This window comes from Lagenorhynchus albirostris, chromosome X (genome assembly GCF_949774975.1).
Source record: "Lagenorhynchus albirostris chromosome X, mLagAlb1.1, whole genome shotgun sequence".
Lineage (NCBI taxonomy): Eukaryota > Metazoa > Chordata > Mammalia > Artiodactyla > Delphinidae > Lagenorhynchus > Lagenorhynchus albirostris.
The window spans coordinates 111,915,754-111,932,619 of record NC_083116.1 but is presented as its reverse complement, the minus strand read 5'-3'; the positions used below and the strand labels follow the sequence as shown (position 1 = coordinate 111,932,619).

The 16,866-nt window shown below is 42.9% G+C and overlaps 1 protein-coding gene across 9 annotated transcripts in view; it reads left to right on the top strand.

Annotated features, from left to right (window-relative positions):
- The first annotated feature begins 12,848 nt into the window (after positions 1-12,848).
- Positions 12,849-16,866, top strand: part of ZFX (zinc finger protein X-linked) — a 57,736-nt gene continuing 53,718 nt past the window's right edge. For 3 of the 9 annotated variants that reach the window (XM_060137488.1, XM_060137479.1, XM_060137481.1), the window contains exon 1: positions 13,286-13,462. The gene's annotated coding sequence lies outside the window, so the exon portion shown is untranslated. Of the gene's footprint in view, positions 12,905-13,285; positions 13,463-13,687; positions 13,836-14,641; positions 14,738-15,439; positions 15,575-16,866 lie in introns of those variants that run through there. The other 6 variants (XM_060137485.1, XM_060137486.1, XM_060137484.1 and 3 more) reach the window with 5 other exon arrangements.

Genomic DNA, 16,866 nt, shown 5'->3' with positions numbered 1-16,866 from the left:
AATGTATGACAACTTCACCAAAGAGGGTAGGGGGAAAAGTTGCTAAGAAACTGAAAAACAGTGTTTTCAAGCTCATAGGTACAGAGAACAGACTGGTGGCTCCCAGAGGCGAGGGGTGAGGAGTGGGTGAAATGGGTGAAGGGGGTCAAAAGGTATAAACTTCCAGTTACAAATAAACAAGTCACGGAGATATAATGTACAGCATGGTGACATTTTTTAAAATTTCAAATTCTAGTAGTGTATTTTCATCTTTGATTTCTCTTAATTTGCATTTGTTTTATATATTTCCACTTCATTTACATGAATCTTTTTGTTTCATTTTGTGCTTCATTTAATAATAGTTAATACTACTTTATTGCATATTTGAAAGTTGCTAAGAGAGTAGATCTTAAAAGTTCTCATAACAAGAAAAAAATCTGTAACTTTGTATGGTGATGGATGTTAACTAGACTTATTGTGGGAATCATCTTGTAATATATACATATATCGAGTCATTATGTTATAAACCTGAAACTAGTATAATGCTCTTTGTCTATTATACCCCAGTACATTAAAAAAAGAAAGAAAGAAAAGAAAGCCTGTGTTTTGGCTAGGTAATGTAAGGCTACCAACAAAAAGAACTGTACATAAATACTGTACTCTAGTTGGTAAATAGGTACAGAAATGTAGGTATGTCTGTATATGTAGGGTGGTATACTTAGATATAGTTCCTGGCTCTGACTGTTGAAATGGCCTAGAAACAGTGGCACCCCAGCAGCAGTAAGCACACCTAACATCCAAATCTTTGTTTCTAAGTACCTTTCTCCCATAAATGGAATCAGGGCTCCTTGAAGAAATGGCTAATTCTAGCACTGGGGCAGGAAGATACAAGATGAGTACAGAATATCTTGTGGGAAAAGAGGAAAAAAAAACAATAGGAGCCTACACTTGGGCTTTCTAGACCCCTGCTATGAATCATATGCTGTGATGTATATTCTGACTTTCATACTCTTGCTATAGTGTGTCCTTTCCCTGTAATAAACTGTACATTTGTAAGTTTTGTCATTTTGGGTCCTGTGAGTCTTCTTTAGTAATTGAACCCTGTTTAAGTGCCACTGTTGGTGCAGTTGTATCCATGTATTCAATTTTTGTAAAGGTTGCATGGGCACTGAGGGGGGAAAATGGTATATTGTCTAGTATACATGTTTCTTTCCAGGGAGCTATTAAATAGCAAGACTTATTAATGATATTATTTTTTACTGAAGTATAATTGATTTATAATATTGTGTTAGTTTTAGGTGTATAACAAAGTGATTCAGTTATTTTTTTTCTGATTGTATTCTGTTTTAAGTTATTGCAAGGTATGGAATATGATTCCCTGTGCTATACAGTAAATCCTTGTTGCTTAGCTATTTTATGTATAGTAGTTTGTATCTGTTAATCTCATACTCCTATTTTGTCCCTCCCTCCCTCCCTCCCCCCTTTGGTAACCATAAGTTTGTTTTCTATGTCTGTGAGTCTGTTTCTGTTTTGTATATAGATTCATTTGTATTATTTTTAGATTCCACATATAAGTGATATCATATAGTATTTGTCTTTTTCTGTCTGACTTACTTCACTGAATACAATATTCTCTAGGTACATCCATGTTGCTGCAAGTGACAATATTTCATTCTTTTTAAGGCTGAGTTATATTCCATTGTCTATAAATACCACATCTTCTTAAGCCAGTTGTCTGTTGGTGGGCACTTGTGTTGTTTCCATGTCTTGTATATTATAAATTGTGCTGCTGTGAACATTGGGGTGCATGTATCTTTTTGACTTAGAGTTTTCATTTTTTCCGGATATATACTCAGGAGTGGGATTGCTGGATCGTATGGTAGCTCTATTTTTAGTTTTTTAAGGAAACTCCATACTGTTTTCTGTAGTGACTGCACCAGTTTACATTCCCACCAACAGTGTAGGAGGGTTCCTTTCTCTCTACACCCTCTCCAGCATTTATTATTTGTAGACTTTTTGATGATGGCCATTCTGACCAGTGTGAGGTGGTACCTCATTGTAGTTTTGATTTGCATTCTCTAATGATTAGCGATGTTGAGCATCTTTTCATGTGCCCATTGGCCATCTCTATGTCTTTTTTGGAGAAACGTCTATTTAGGTCTTCTGCCCATTTTTTGATTGGGTTGTTTTCTTTTTTGATATTGAGATGTATGAGCTGTTTGTATATTTTAGATAGTTACCCCTTGTCAGATGCATCGTTTGCAAATATTTTCTCCCATTCCACAGGTTGCCTTTTCATTTTGTTGATGGTTTCCTTTGCTGTGCTAAAGCTTTTAAGTTTGATGAGGTCCCATTTGTTTATTTTTGCTTTTATTTCTTTTGCCTTGGGAGACAGATTTAAAAAAATACTGCTGTGATTTATGTCAGAGAATGTTTCGCCTATTTTCTCTTCTAGGAGTTTTATGGAGTCATGTCTTATAGGTAGGTCTTTTTTTAAAAAATAAATTTATTTTATTTATTTATTTTTGGCTGTGTTGGGTCTTTGTTGCTGCACGCGGGCTTTCTCTACTTGCAGCGAGTGGGGGCTACTCTTCGTTGTGGTGTGGTATCTTCATAGAATGAATTTGGGAGTGTTCCCTCCTCTGCAATTTTTTGGACTAGTTTAAGAAGGATAGGCATAAGTCATTCTTTGTATGTTTGGTAGAATTCTTCAATGAAGCTGTCTGGTCCTGGACTTTTATTTGCAGGGTATTAATCATATTGTTAAGCGTTCTTCTATCCTTCTACGTATAAATTTCTTTATAAATTTCCATGTCTTTTTTTAACGTCAAACTCTACTAATGTAAGTATTTTCATATCTGATTTCTCTTAATTTGTATTTGTTTTATATGTTTCCCCTCCCTTTACATTAATCTTTTTGTTTCATTTTGTGCTTCATTTAAATAATATAAAATTGAATTTTAATCCAATTTGTGAATCTTAATTTTTAATAAGGGAGTAGATTCCATTTTTATTTATCATGATCACTAATACATTTGTTTTATTATTCATGTCATATTTTTCTATGCTATTTTAATGTTTCCTTATTTTTTATTTGCTTTATGATTTTTAAATTTATTTTTCTCTTTTGAGTGTTTGATTTTATCTTTGTTTCTTTGGAAGGCCTACATATTCCTTTTGATGCTGGTAACTATGACTTTTTTTTTTAGCCGCACTGTGCAGCTGTGGGATCTTAGTTCCCCGACCAGGGAGTGAACCCCAGCCCTTGGCAGTGAGAGCATGGAGTTCTAACCACTGGACCACCAGGGAGTTCCCTGGTAACTATGACTTTTAAGTTTTTCAAAAGCATTTTGTGGGTCTGTGGAAGGTCATGTACATAGTATTTTATTTTATTTTTATTTATTTTTGGCTGTGTTGGGTCTTTGTGGCTGTGCATGGGGCTTTCTCTAGTTGCGGTGAGTGGGGGCTACTCTTTGTTGTGGTGCACGGGCTACTCATTGTGGTGGCTTCTCTTGTTGCAGAGCATGGGCTCTAGGTCTGCGGGCTTCAGTAGTTGTGGCTCGCGGGGTCTAGAGCGTAAGCTCAGTAGTTGTGACGCACGGGCTTAGATGCTCCGCGGCTTGTGGGATCTTCCCAGACCAGGGCTCGAACCCGTGTCCCCTGCATTGGCAGGTGGATTCTTAACCACTGAGCCACCAGGGAAGCCCCATGGTATTTTAGTAGCAAGAAAGTTGTCCGTTACTGTTAGGGTCACTTCAGAAGGACTCTGGAGGCAACTTAAAGAAGTTCCCACTAGCCACAGTTGGGATAATTTTAACATCAATAAAAATAACTGCATTGGGGAATTCCCTGGCGGTCCAGTGATTAGGACTGCACGCTTTCACTGCTGGGCCCAGGTTCAATCCCTGGTCAGGGAACTAAGATCCTGCAAGCCGCACAACGCAGCCCCCCCAAAAAAAAAAATTGCAGTGGGTCGAAACACATTGAATATGTTTCAATCATGAGGTTATAATATTACCAAACAAACTTATTTTTTGCCTAAAAAAAAAAAACCTGATTACGGTAGCAGACTTTCAAAATGGTGGGGCAAGGAGGTTGGGAGCTACTCTCCCCAGTGAAATAACCATTTAACTAGTGAAAATTATTCTAAAAACCCAATCATTTATAGTCTCTGGAATTTGTTCTAAGGACATACAGTGAATAGAGAAACATGTATTCAAGAAAATCTACTACAAACCTTATTAGGAACAATGGGAGTCTGTGGCATTTGAGCCAAGAACTGCTTTCCATCCCCAGCTCAGTGTGTTGGAAGCTCTATTCTTGGAAAATACAGTCAGAAAGGTGCGGCCCCGTTTCCTCACAGCTCCCGGTGTAGCGCTATGGTTTCACTCCAGGAAGGGCAGGCCATTACCATCTCTCATCACAGCCAGCTGTGTGTTGCAGAAGGTATATCCAGGCAGGTGCAGGGCAGAGGGGTGGAGCTCTCTCCCCCTGCCCAGCATCCGCTGTAGGACAGAAGTTCTACTACACGTGCGGGAGGCTGTGTAGTACTGGGCCGTGATCACTCCAGCTGGCTCACAGGGCAAAGGTTCCATAGCAGGAGAAGCAAGATGAGAAGAGCACGGGCTACTATCCCTGCCCACTTACCCTCTTATAGAGCAGATGTGTCACTCTGGGAGAAGTGGGCCACCATCCTCCCCTCCCCCCAGCTCAGGTATACTAGTGCACAGGTCCCCTTAGAACTTAGACCTGTGCCTGCCACACAGGGTGTGTTTAATATCTGTTCCGTATTATTGTGAAAGACAATTTGGCAGAGCACGCAAATCTTCAGTTACAATCTTTTTCTCCACAAAGTCTAGCTGTTGCTCCATTTTCTTCTGAAAGCTGAGGTTGCAGAGAAGCCTGAAACCAAACTGGTCTTGTTGCCTTATAGCAGAGTGGTTAAGAGCCCTGGTCAGACTGCCTCGGTTTGTGTCCTGGCTCTTCAACTCACCCTGGATGTGCGACCTTGGGCAAGTTACTCGACCTCTCTAATCCTTACTGTCGTCATCTGTAAAGTGGGGCAGCTCCTAGACCTCCCTGTCGTGGACCCTTTGCATTTGTTAGCCAAACCATCCTTCCTCTCTTTTATTTGTCTATTTTTTTTTCACTCTAATCTGTTAGTTCTGGGACTTCTAATCACAGTGTCCTCAGCCCCTGGCCAAGTATCTTCCTCCCTCCTCTTGGCCACCGCGGTGGATCCAAGGGCAAGCCCAGAACATAAAGACAACCGGTGTCCTTCCGTGGTGAAATCAGAAGAGGGACCCTGCCTTTCTTCCGGGGTAACTGAGCTGGGATAACGTGAGCCCGGAGCTGCGTGTGCCGCTCTGGGGGAAGCCTGCCTGCTCCCACGCGGAGTGAGAGAGCTGAGGCAGCTGGAGAGCACAGGGATCCTGACAAGATCGTCCGAGTTTCTGAATCCAGTCCACTTAAAGGCCAGCACCGCCACTTTACTGGAATGCTCTGAGGGTTAAGTGAGAGCGTTCACGGAAAGCACCAAGTGGCGTGTGGAACTCAAGGTAAGCCCTCAATTAATGATGACTTGTTTTCTCCTGCCGTAAGGATCACAGGGTGTCTTCCCCTTGTTAAAAGTTGTTGCCAAATGTGTCTGTGTGTAGGTAGTTCATCTTCCCTGAAGTGTGGCAAGTTCTTGCGGTCTGCAGATACAGGTCTTCCTCAAGCTTAGGAAGACCATTTCCTCGAAGATCTTTCATTGCGTGTCTTGGCTGGGAACAGCGAGTACCTGGGTGCTGGCGCTCCCTCTCTGTTCTCCGTATCGATCGATCTCTCTCTCGTCGTTCTCTCCTCCACCTCTGCCTGATGAGTTCCTGGGGGCGTGCACGTGGGTGACAGTGTTAATCCCAAGAGCGCTTGACTCCTTCCTTGTTCTACCCCCAACCCTCCTGGGCCACAGAAGGCCTGGGAGGACGAAGCCCCTGGCTGCCATGAGGCAGCCCCTTTATCCGGAGGGGTCCCCGGGGAGATGGGCTTCGGCCATTTCCCGGGCCAGGGCTTCTCTGTCTTTCTAGCAGCAGTGCTGGCAGGTACCTGCCATACACGACTTCTCAGTGACAGACTTCAGGCAGAGTCGGCGGAGGAGCGGCAGCTCTGCAGGATCCCACAGACCACTGCTGCACAGGCCTAGCCTGGGCGCTCAGAGGAAATGCAGAATCTCAGGCCCCATTCAGGACCCACTGCATCACAAGGAGCGTTTTTCACAACATCCCCAGGCGATTTGGTGCCCATTAACCTTTGAGAAGCTCTGCTCCAGAGCACAGGCCACTTTAACCCTTTTGTTCATGATCCTTTTGTTTTTGTTTTTTTGGTCTACTCACAAAGTCATTCTTTACAGCAAGAACCTTCCCGGACTTTATCACCAGACCAGATCACATCATGTTCTCTTTATTGCTTACTTCATCTTCATGTGAATTTTCCCTTAATGTAATGTTATTATCATAAAGTGGGGGCTCCAGTGCCAGGGACTAGGAGTCTTATATGCACGGTCCACACTTCACTGAAACTTTAACTTTACTAGGTCAGATTCCTGCTGTGTCCTTGGCTCGCCTCACCTTTTGGAGAATTACGAAACTTTCCACATTTCTGCCAGATGCTTCTTCCTGTTTTGTTCTCAATTTGGGCTGTTTGTTTCTATTTGCTTGATGTCTGTATGCAAAAACAATCAAAAAACATTTGTGGTTCATGTAAACACAGAGCACAATTCAAATTTGTTCCATATGAGATTCTCTGAAGAAGAATTCTTATGTCCGTAGTTGGTGAGAATATTTTTGCTTTAAACTTAAGGTTGAATGATCGTTTCTTTTAGCATATTTATTTAATGTATTTTGGGGTGAAAAGTAATTATGTCATTAAAAAGGAGTCTTTGTTCAAAATGTGGAAGGTTTTTCAAGAGCTGCTTTAACAAATGTTGCTAGCTGAAAGGTCATTCTGTAAGATAGTTATGTTCTTGGCAAAAATTTAAAAGCATGAGCACATCAACAGTTGGCGAAGGAATGGGGAACTGGGAATTCTCTTCTGCTGGAGGGAATGTATATTAGTACAGTCATTTTGGAAAGTAATATTGAAAATGTACCATATCCAGCAATTTTACTTCTTTATACTCCAAGAGAAACTCTTATAAATGTGGGCAAAGAGGCACTTACCAGGATATACTAGTATTTCTTAAAGTACTGTTGGTGTGTGGGCTTGGTTAAATTGCAGATTCCTCAGCCCTATACTGTACCTACTAAAACCCAGAATTTCTAGGAATTGAGGCCCAGGAATTTTCACCTTTAGCAAGGTGTTGTTCCCTTCCAAAATTGAAAAACATTGCTGTTTTCATAATGTTGTTCTAATTTTATTTATTTTATTGCTTAATTATGCTGTTTTGAAAATAAGTGGTGTTATATGGTCCACAGAAAAGTGAGAAAGGAAGCAACTAATATCTGTAATGCTTGCCTTACTCCAAAGATTCTTTGAAATTTGAAGATAATTTTTGCTTTATATGTTTATTTGTGTTTGTGTTTTAAACTTACTATGGAAAATTTCAAATATATACACAAAGAGAAGAATGCATCAAGCCCCCATGTGCCCATCCTACAGCGTCAACAACTGTCTGCTCAAGGGCAATCTTCTTTCATTCATATCCCCCACCCACTTAACCCTCAACCTCTTTCCCGCCCCCAGCCTCCCACATTAGCTTGAAGGCCATCTATCGTAGTGTATCATTTTATCTGTAAATATTTTGATAATATATCTCTAAAAGATAAGGGCTCAAAGATATAATCACACCATCTTCACACTTATACCAGATTAACAATAATTTGTTTATATCAGCGTTTATCCAGTTAGTGTTGATAGCAATCCAGTCAGTGTTCACATTTTTCTGATTGTCTCATTTTTTTTATACTTATTTGTTTGACTCAAGTTTAAAATAGAGTTCATATACTTCAATTGATTGATATATTTTTTATGTCTTTTCTCATCTGTTGGTTTTCCCTCCAATGTTTTTTTCCTTATAATTTATTTGTTGAAGAAAGAAGATCCCATAGTGTTTCCCACCATCTAGATTTTGTCGATTACATTTCCTGTTGTTTCATTGGTAAGTTTCTCTGTCCTTACATTTCCTGTAAATTGGCAAAAAGCTAGGGGGTTGATCAGGTTCAGGTTTGATTTTTTTGGCCAGTACATTGTGTACTTCAATTATGAGGCATATGTCTGGTTGTCACTCTGGTTAGCAGCTATTGATGATTGTTGCTTAGATCCGTTGATTTATTAGCGGTTGCAAAATGGTGATATTCTAATTCTATCAAACCTTCTTCATGTATTAGTAGGAATACTTCTATTAAAAGAATATTCCTTTCATCAACTATTTGTTTAACCTGAGGTATAGTTCATACAGGATAAGTACTACTTGATCTTTCCCTTTACTAGTTTTCAAAATAATGGTTGGTTCTCTAGTATTCTCCAAAGGTGATCATTTTTTAGATATCAAGATATAATGCAGGGAGGTAGGGAGGTGGGAGGGGGGACAAAAAAAAGATATAAGGCACATGCTATAAAAGTCACCCTTTTAAAGTATATGATTCACTAGTTTCTTATATACTCACAAAGCCGTGCAACCATCACCACTAGTTGATCATTTTTATTTACTTATTTTTAAATTTTTATTATAGTTTTAAAATATTTATTTATTTAGGCTGCTCCAGGTCTTAGTTGTGGCACGCGGGATCTTTGTTGCCGCAGGAAGGATCTTTAGTTGCAGCCTTGCATGCGGGATCTAGTTCCCCAACCAGGAATCAAACCTGGGCCCCCTGCACTGGGAGCGCAGAGTCTTATCCACTGCGCCAGCAGGGAAGTCCCTAGTTGATCATTTTTATTTGTTTTTTTCTTTGTTTGTTTGTTTTGTTGTTGTTTTTTTTGCGGTACGCGGGTCTCTCAGTGTTGTGGCCTCTCCCGTTGCGGAGCACAGGCTCCGGACGCGCAGGCTCCGGACGCGCAGGCTCAGCGGCCATGGCTCACGGGCCCAGCCGCTCCGCGGCATGTGGGATCTTCCTGGACCGGGGCATGAACCCATGTCCCCTGCATCGGCAGGCCGACTCTCAACCACTGCGCCACCAGGGAAGCCCCCTAGTTGATCATTTTTAAAAGCCTCATTATAAACTCAGGAGCAATTATTCTTATAACATTCAAATTTTTTCATCTTTAGCCAACTGGAGCCTCTTTAAACTGGCTCCTGAGACCTTTTGACACTTTTTATTTTCTTTCTGTTATGAGGAGATATTCCTGGTTCATCTTGTACTTTTCTGCTCCAGCCCAGGAATCACAGGAACCCTGATTCCTTTAGTGGAAAATTGTATATAGAGGTCCCAATCTGGGTGCCTGGGGTGCTCATTATTACTGGTTATTCTAGACCTCATATATTGATTTTCACCTCTTTAGTGGAGCTAATTTGTTTGCTGTGTCCTGTGATTTATAATCCATGAAGTAGAATTTAGCTATTGGTGATTTTCAGGAATTAAACAATGTCTTATTCAACTGATGATTCGTGTGAAAAGTACTGTTCAAAAACCACCTAATTGTCAGTCATTGTTTATTTTAAAATTATTTCCCTTGGGGAGTGTGTGTGTGGTTTAAAGACTCAGAGTAAAAATTCTTACTTGGCATTAATTATAGTCAGCTGAATTCCAACATGATGCAACTCGCTCATGTTAAGATAAGTATCAAGTACCAGATAAATGGTAAATTTTTATAGGGCATGCTTAGTTCAATAAAACTATGGTCTCTCTAGGGGAAAGTAAATATTTTTTTAACCTTTGGGATATAATGTAATGAATTACCACAACTTTATTCAAGAAGGTCTATATTTCTCATAAGCTAATAATTTATTGTTTCTTATTTGGATTTCCATCACTCAGTGATGAGGAATGAAAAGCAACAGCTTCTTTTATTCTTTTTTTAACAGCTTCTTTTCTGAATAATCTTTTTCTGGAAAAATGATTGAAAGGCCTTGTATTATTCCTGGCTCAAGGACCTATAAACATGTCAGGGATTTTTAGTTAAGTTATTAAAACACTGTCAAAACCTTGAGTAGTTGCTTTTAACTATCTAATATACATTAACAGCTCTGAAGGAACAAATAAATTTTAGCACATAACCAAAATCCCTTTCGCTGCTTTGAAACCATCTATTTTGTATTCACAGCATATGCCTTTGAAATGTTCTGCTCTCAATCTCCCTAAATAAAATTTCACTTTATTGTGTGTTTATTTAGGTGAGAAAATGAAAGCACTTAAGAATGTTTGTATTCAGCCATACACAGCCTCCTTATCCTGAGTTCCCCAAGGGCAAGCACCACATCTTTTTACTCCCTCTGCTCAGAATTCTCTAGGTCCCTAATACTAAAACAAGAGAAGTATCAATGCAAGAGAGGCTGCAGTAGGTCCTTTAAGTGCAAGGTGTCAGGGGCTTAATCACTTAGTGCTTGATTACCAAATGCTTTCAGTGATTTTAGGTCTCTTCAAGGTCCTACTGTGAATATTTTCACAACCTATATTGTGTTTTATTACATCGAACAATTCCTGATCTCTGCTGTTCACACTTCCTTTGAGCCTTCTATCACACAAGAATTTTATATTAAATGTAATTCCAGTAAAATGATTTTTATCATACACTGTTTTTTACAGCCTTCCATAAATGGATTTGAAGTACAAATTATTTTCCCTTTTATAAAACGCAAAAAAAAAGTATAGCTGACCTCATCTGTACAGTCATCTATAGAATAATCTTTGTTGGACTCCAGTAATGGTTTATTTAATATAATTAATAGAACTAGGCCATCCTTTCCTTTTTTCCCATCAAAGTTAAGTCTCTTTATGGATGAAAAGTAATGGCAAAAGGCTCTTCAAAAGTATCGATACCTAAACTACTTCTGGTTTTGTAAATTGAGCAAACATCTTTTTTGTTTATGTTCCTTGACACTTTTTTCTTAAGTGCTAGTGGACTTAGAAGTATTTGATGGTAATTATGGAAGAACTAACAAGAATGCAGAAGTATTTGATGGTAATTATGGAAGACCTAACAAGAATGCTGACATTAGGTTGTGTTCATGTTGCTTACAGTTACATGGTTGATGAGACCCCGTCCTTGACATGCCATAGCATTAAAAGGAAGCCCTTGGAAAGTACTTAAACGCTGGTTATCAATATTTTGAAATCACATTAGTGTAGGTATACAAGCTATTTCTTTTTTTTTACTTGAAAAAATATTAGTTTTATTTACCTTTCTGTGAATAGTCTATATCACAGCCCAGTGGAATTTTCTATAAATGATGAAGACATGTTATTTATCATTTAATTGCTTGAAAAAAATCAAGGTTAAAGCCTTGAGAGGAAATTTACCATCAAGTACTTTCTCAGAGATTACTTCTTTTTTACTACATTTAAAAATTTATTTATTTATTTATTTATGGCTGCATTGGGTCTTCGTTGTTGTGCGCGGGCTTCTTCTAGTTGCGGCGAGCGGGGGCTACTCTTCATTGCGGTGCGCGGGCTTCTCGTTGCGGAGCACGGGCTCTAGGCGCGCGGGCTTCAGTAGTTGTGCCTCGCGGGCTTTAGAGCGAAGGCTCAGTAGTGGTGGCGCACGGGCTTAGTTGCTTCGAGGCATGTGTGATCTTCCCGGACCAGTGTTCAAACCCGTGTCCCCTGCATTGGCAGGCGGATTCTTAACCACTGGACCACCAGGGAAGTCCCTCAGAGATAATTTCTTACTGTACCTTTGCTTTTCCTTTTTGAAAGCAATTTTATAATTGTAAGAGGTCTGAGGGAAAGGACAACTCGCATTCTGGGAGTTTTAAAAAAGTTATGACAGGAAACTAAAATACAAGGCCTCTGTATTTGAAGAGATTTCACACCAATATGCTATTTGCCTTATAACTTTTGTTTTATTTACTCTTTAGAAGTATACTTACCGGACTCCCCTGGTGGTCCAGTGGTTAAGACTCCGAGCTTCCAATGCAGGGGGTGTGGGTTTGATCCCTGATGGGGGAACTAAGATCCCACATGCCGCGCAGTGCGGCCAAAGAATTAAAAAAAAAAGAAATATCTTTATCTAACATTTAGTGAATTAAACGAAGAAATAAAGCATATCAGATTCGGATTAATGTAAAGGCTACATCATTTAACGTTTAACTAGTAAGTTTTAAACATAATTTGGGTTCCAAGTTCAGTATGGAAAGAGCATAAAAATTTCAGTAACGAAAATGCAAAATACACATTTTTGGGGTTGATAAATGTTTTATTTACTCAAATACATGTTTTTCTTTCTCTCCTAAGTCTTTTTAAACTTTGAAAGACTTAAGTAGTTTGTAAAAAACACCCAAATCCCAATTCTGCTCCTCCCTCTGTATTTATTAAAGAATGTAAAAATTTCATTATTTATGAAACAATCACACAAGACATATTTCATAGACTCTCCTACTTTGAAACACGGTTATAGAGAAAATATACACTAAAAATTCGTGTTCATTGCAATGTGCGAAACCAGTTTCAAAACGTAACCCTTATTTTTTCCGCCGTAAACTAATAAAATCAATTAGGTTCTCTGATTGAACGCTTATTTAGAAAAAAAATTAAACGGTTTGGTAGGTGCTCTAGGATAACCCTTCTCCCCCTCCTTTTGCCCACGCACCCATTTAGACTGGCAAGCCTATTTTCATTTTATTTCAAAGATTTTTTTTTTTTTAAGCGAAGGCAGGGGACGGCGGGGGTTGCTAAATTTATCTTCTTCTCCAGCCACGGGGATGAAGAAAACACATTTACTGCGGGCGGGGGTCTGAGGGCCTGCAAACAACTCGAGCAGGCGCCTCGGCCAGGACTGGCGCGGAGAGGCGGTAGGTCTCCGGGGAGGGCCCGGGGGGCGGCCGCGGCCCACGGGAGATGGTGGGGGGCGGCCGGGCCGGGTGCGGGCCGCCTGCCTCTCTGCGGGGTCGGCGGACCACGGCCCCGCGCGGGCTTTACGGCCGAGGCGGCGGCAGCGGCGCGTGTGTAGCGGCGGCGGCGGCGGCGGCGGGCGGGAGCGCGGAGGAGGTGGAAAGAAGGGGGGCGCTGTCACGGAAACTCCGGCCGCCGGAGACCCCGCCGCAGCGAGGCCACTGGGCTCCCCGGTTGTAGGGCGTGAGCACGCCGACCGGAGCACCAGGGAGACACACCGGGCGAAGGAGGGGGCCTGTGTACCCTTCCGCATTTTCCTGGGTCTCTCTCCCGGGCGGTGACGTGACGTGCTGACGGCGGGCCCGTGCCGGGGAGCTGGGCCGCTTTTTGTCAGCTCCGAGCTCGGCCCCTCCTCCCTCCCTCCGCCCGCCCCACCAGCCGGAGCCCGGCCCAGTGCTCCAGAGAAAGGCCGGCCTGCAGCACCCGCCACCGTCGCCGACCGCCCGCACGCCCGTCCGGTGAGTTCCGGGCGCCGCCGCGGCCGCGGGGCCTAGCGCGCGCGCAGGGGCCTGGTCCCGGCCTGGTCGGCGGCCCGCGTGGCGCCCTTCCGCGCTAGGCCGGGCGGTGTGGCGCGCGGCGCCGAGCAGGCCCCAAGGAGGCCGCAGTTAGGCCCGGGGAGGAGCCCGGCTGCCCCGAGCGGCGGCGAAGCCGCGCTCCGCAAACGGGCGGGGGTTGGGGGAGGGTCGGCCGGTGGCCCGGGACGCGGCCGAGGGGCCCCGGGTCGGCGCCGCGGCCGGCCCGGGGCACTGCGCGGGGACGAGGCCTGGCAAGGAGGCGAAGGCTGCAGGCGTGAGGTGAAGGCCGCAGGCCGGCCGGGCCGATTTTCGCTATGTAAATATCGGTGAGGGGGGGAGGGACGGGGGACAAGATGGCGGCGGCTCGGCGCCTGCTGCAGGGGACGATTGAGGGGGTTGCTGGGAGGGGGAGCCGCCATCTTGAAGGCGGCGTCTGAAGAGAAAATTCCGCTACAGCCCGTAAGGGGGGGTCGGAGAGCGGGCGGCGGCGGTGGCGGCGGCTCCGGTGACGGGTCCCGGAGGCCCGGCACGGCAGCGTGTGCGCGCGGAGGGGCGTGCTCGCTCCCCACAGCGGCCATTGCCCTCGCCGCCATGAAGTGCGCTCGGGCTGTAGGCGCTCGGCGGCAGCGCCACCTTCCTGCCCTGCCTACCGCAGCACCCGTGACTAGCTGCTGCTTCCGCTGCATTTTAGTCGAGCTGCCGCAGGCGGCCTTCGTCGGCTCTCAGGCGCTGGGGCAATCTCGTTACTCAGCGTCCCCGGCCCCGCGCCTTTCCCCCGTGCTTGTTACAGGTCACTTGAGGGTCCGCCGAGGCATGTGGACTCACCACGGCAAGTGGGACCCCAAGACATTTTATTTTTACCTCAGCAAAGTCACACGTGAATTAGAGTGCTTTAGATGCGGTTGTTTTGCAACAGCCACTGCCTTTTCGAGTAAAGAAAGAAAGAAAAATTTTTTAATGGATAGGAAAGAAGTTCTCTTTCACGTACTAAGGGGAAAAGTGCAAATTGCACAGCACGGAAACGGAGAAGTAAAAATTTTACGGAGTCGTTTGAATTTCATTAATTTGGAAACAACTTTCTAGAAAAGGTGCATTTAAGCTATTAGCGATCTGTTGGTAGTATTTACTTTTTTTCAGGAGTAAGAAAAGGGCAGAAGGTTTTATTTTCTTATTGAAGGACAACGTAATGTGATGCAGTATTTATTGTTCCTGTACCTGGTATGGTATTTAGTTTCTCTATTTGATTTGAAAAATTCTAAGGTGGAATTCCACTCCTTAAAGTAGTTTTGATTGCATACTACACTACTCTGAGCTCGGTGCTAGGTGCTACGAAAGATCAAAAGGTTCTTGTAATGCAGACGGTGGCTCCAAGAAGTTCGTTGTTCAGAGGCAGATGAGATGAGGTGAAATGCACTGAAGTGCTGCCGGGAAGGTACAGCCAATTATTGGGGTTTCAGAGGAAAACGAGGTTAGGTGACATTTCGAGAAGGTTACTGAAGGATGGGTAGGACTTCATTAGACTGAGGTGGAGGTGGGGAAAGGGCATTTCAAGGGTGAAGCTTCTTCAGAAAACAGCAAGTATGTGTACTTTGGCTGGAGTAGACGGTGTAGGTAGGGGAGTGGTGGCTAAATAAGGTGGACGGAGCTTGCTTTCCAGGTGGAGGGGCTTATACTCAATGGGGGAGGCCAGGGAGCCCTCAAGTAGTAGAGTGATGACACACCTGAGCCCGGCTTTATAGTCACTTAGCCCTTCCATTGGCCTAGGAAGTTTCAAAGTTGAGAGAGAGAGTAACAACCAGTGTTTCACTGCAGGAATGATTATCAAGAATGTGCAGAAGTTCAGACAATTTTGCTACTTTTTCAACAATCCATATCTAGTAGGCAGCTGCTCCTTTTTTCTGTCCTAATTTCTCACTCCAAGTAACTTTTTGCTCAAGAGTTATTATAATCTCTGTAGTCAACAAATGGGGAGGGGTTTCTAGCTTTTCATTTACCGTGGTTGAAAATTACAGGACGAGTGCTGTGGGTTACTTCACGAAAATGAGGAATGAGCCTGTAAGTATCTCCATGGTAATTTTTAAACAAGTCAGTTTTGAAAAGTAGAAGAGCGATGATTAAGAAGGCAGCAGCCTTCAGGTGGTCTTTTTGGAATCCCTGTTTTTCCATGTGGTAAGAGGAACCACCTTTTTGATTAAGAGGGTAATAACTAAGGCTGTTTACTAAGCTAAGCCTTCTCATGTTTTGATTAATATTTGAACTATTCTCGATGCACATTTTGGGAATGTGTTTCCTAGAATTTTATGATACGTAAGTTTATAGGTAGCATAAGTATTCACCAGAAAGTTGTTTCAGTTTTTCTATTTTTCCTAAACTGCAACAGGTCAGAGCAGTGATTGCTCCGTGAGGGGAAGGGAATGAACTGAATATTCTCATGTTTATCTTAAAGGGCTATGGTTTAGAAAAGTTTGAGACACAGTGCGTTCTAGGAGGCTGACTAGAAGCAAGTTGCTAAAGCACTCTGTGGTCCTTGAGATGGTAAAGGTAAACGTAAACTTGAAAGAACCAGTTGCTTTATGTCTTGACAGGTGGGAAAGACATAGAATTCTACAAGAGAATCGTATTGCTGCACACGCAGTGCAGCGGCAGTACATGTTCCAGTACAGCAAGAGTGGATGATTAAGATTAAGAGTTGGACTTCAGTCGTATAGTTAAGACAGGAGTGTATGGTTTGGAAGGATTTCTGTCGGAAACAGTTAAAGTGCTTTTTGCCTGAAAGGGTGGTCTGGAAAACTGGTGGAACAACAACTGTCTTGGATAAATGAGGTGTTGGTTTTTAACTTGTGTATCTTTCAGATAGATGCAAGTTTCCTTTTTTAAAAACATGCTCACAATGCATTGAAGAAAAACTTTTTTCCATATTACTTTTTGTAAATGCTTCCTCTCTCAACCTACCTGGACTTGTATCGCCACTTATGACCTTGTTTGTACTATTTGTGTTTATGCACACTGGCAATTCCAAACTTTTTCTTTTTTACTCTTAAACTCCTCAACCTGTCCTTGAAACCCCTCAGCCTCAGCAGAGATTACCTAATCTTTTACTTAGTCAGAAAGATAGACAGCCATCTGATCTAAGCAATTGAATTTCCTTCCTTCCACTTCATATTCTTCCTTTGTCTCTCCCTAGGCTGTCCTCCTGTTCTTCACTTGTGGGAAGAATTGGCCTCCTTCAGGCCCAGATGCTCTGCCTGTGGGATCCACTGGTCCCAAAGGATGGAGCTCTGTCAGTGTGATTCTGCCACTTGCATCATTGCCCTCTAACTCTGCTGATGCCTTTTCCTCTCCTTATA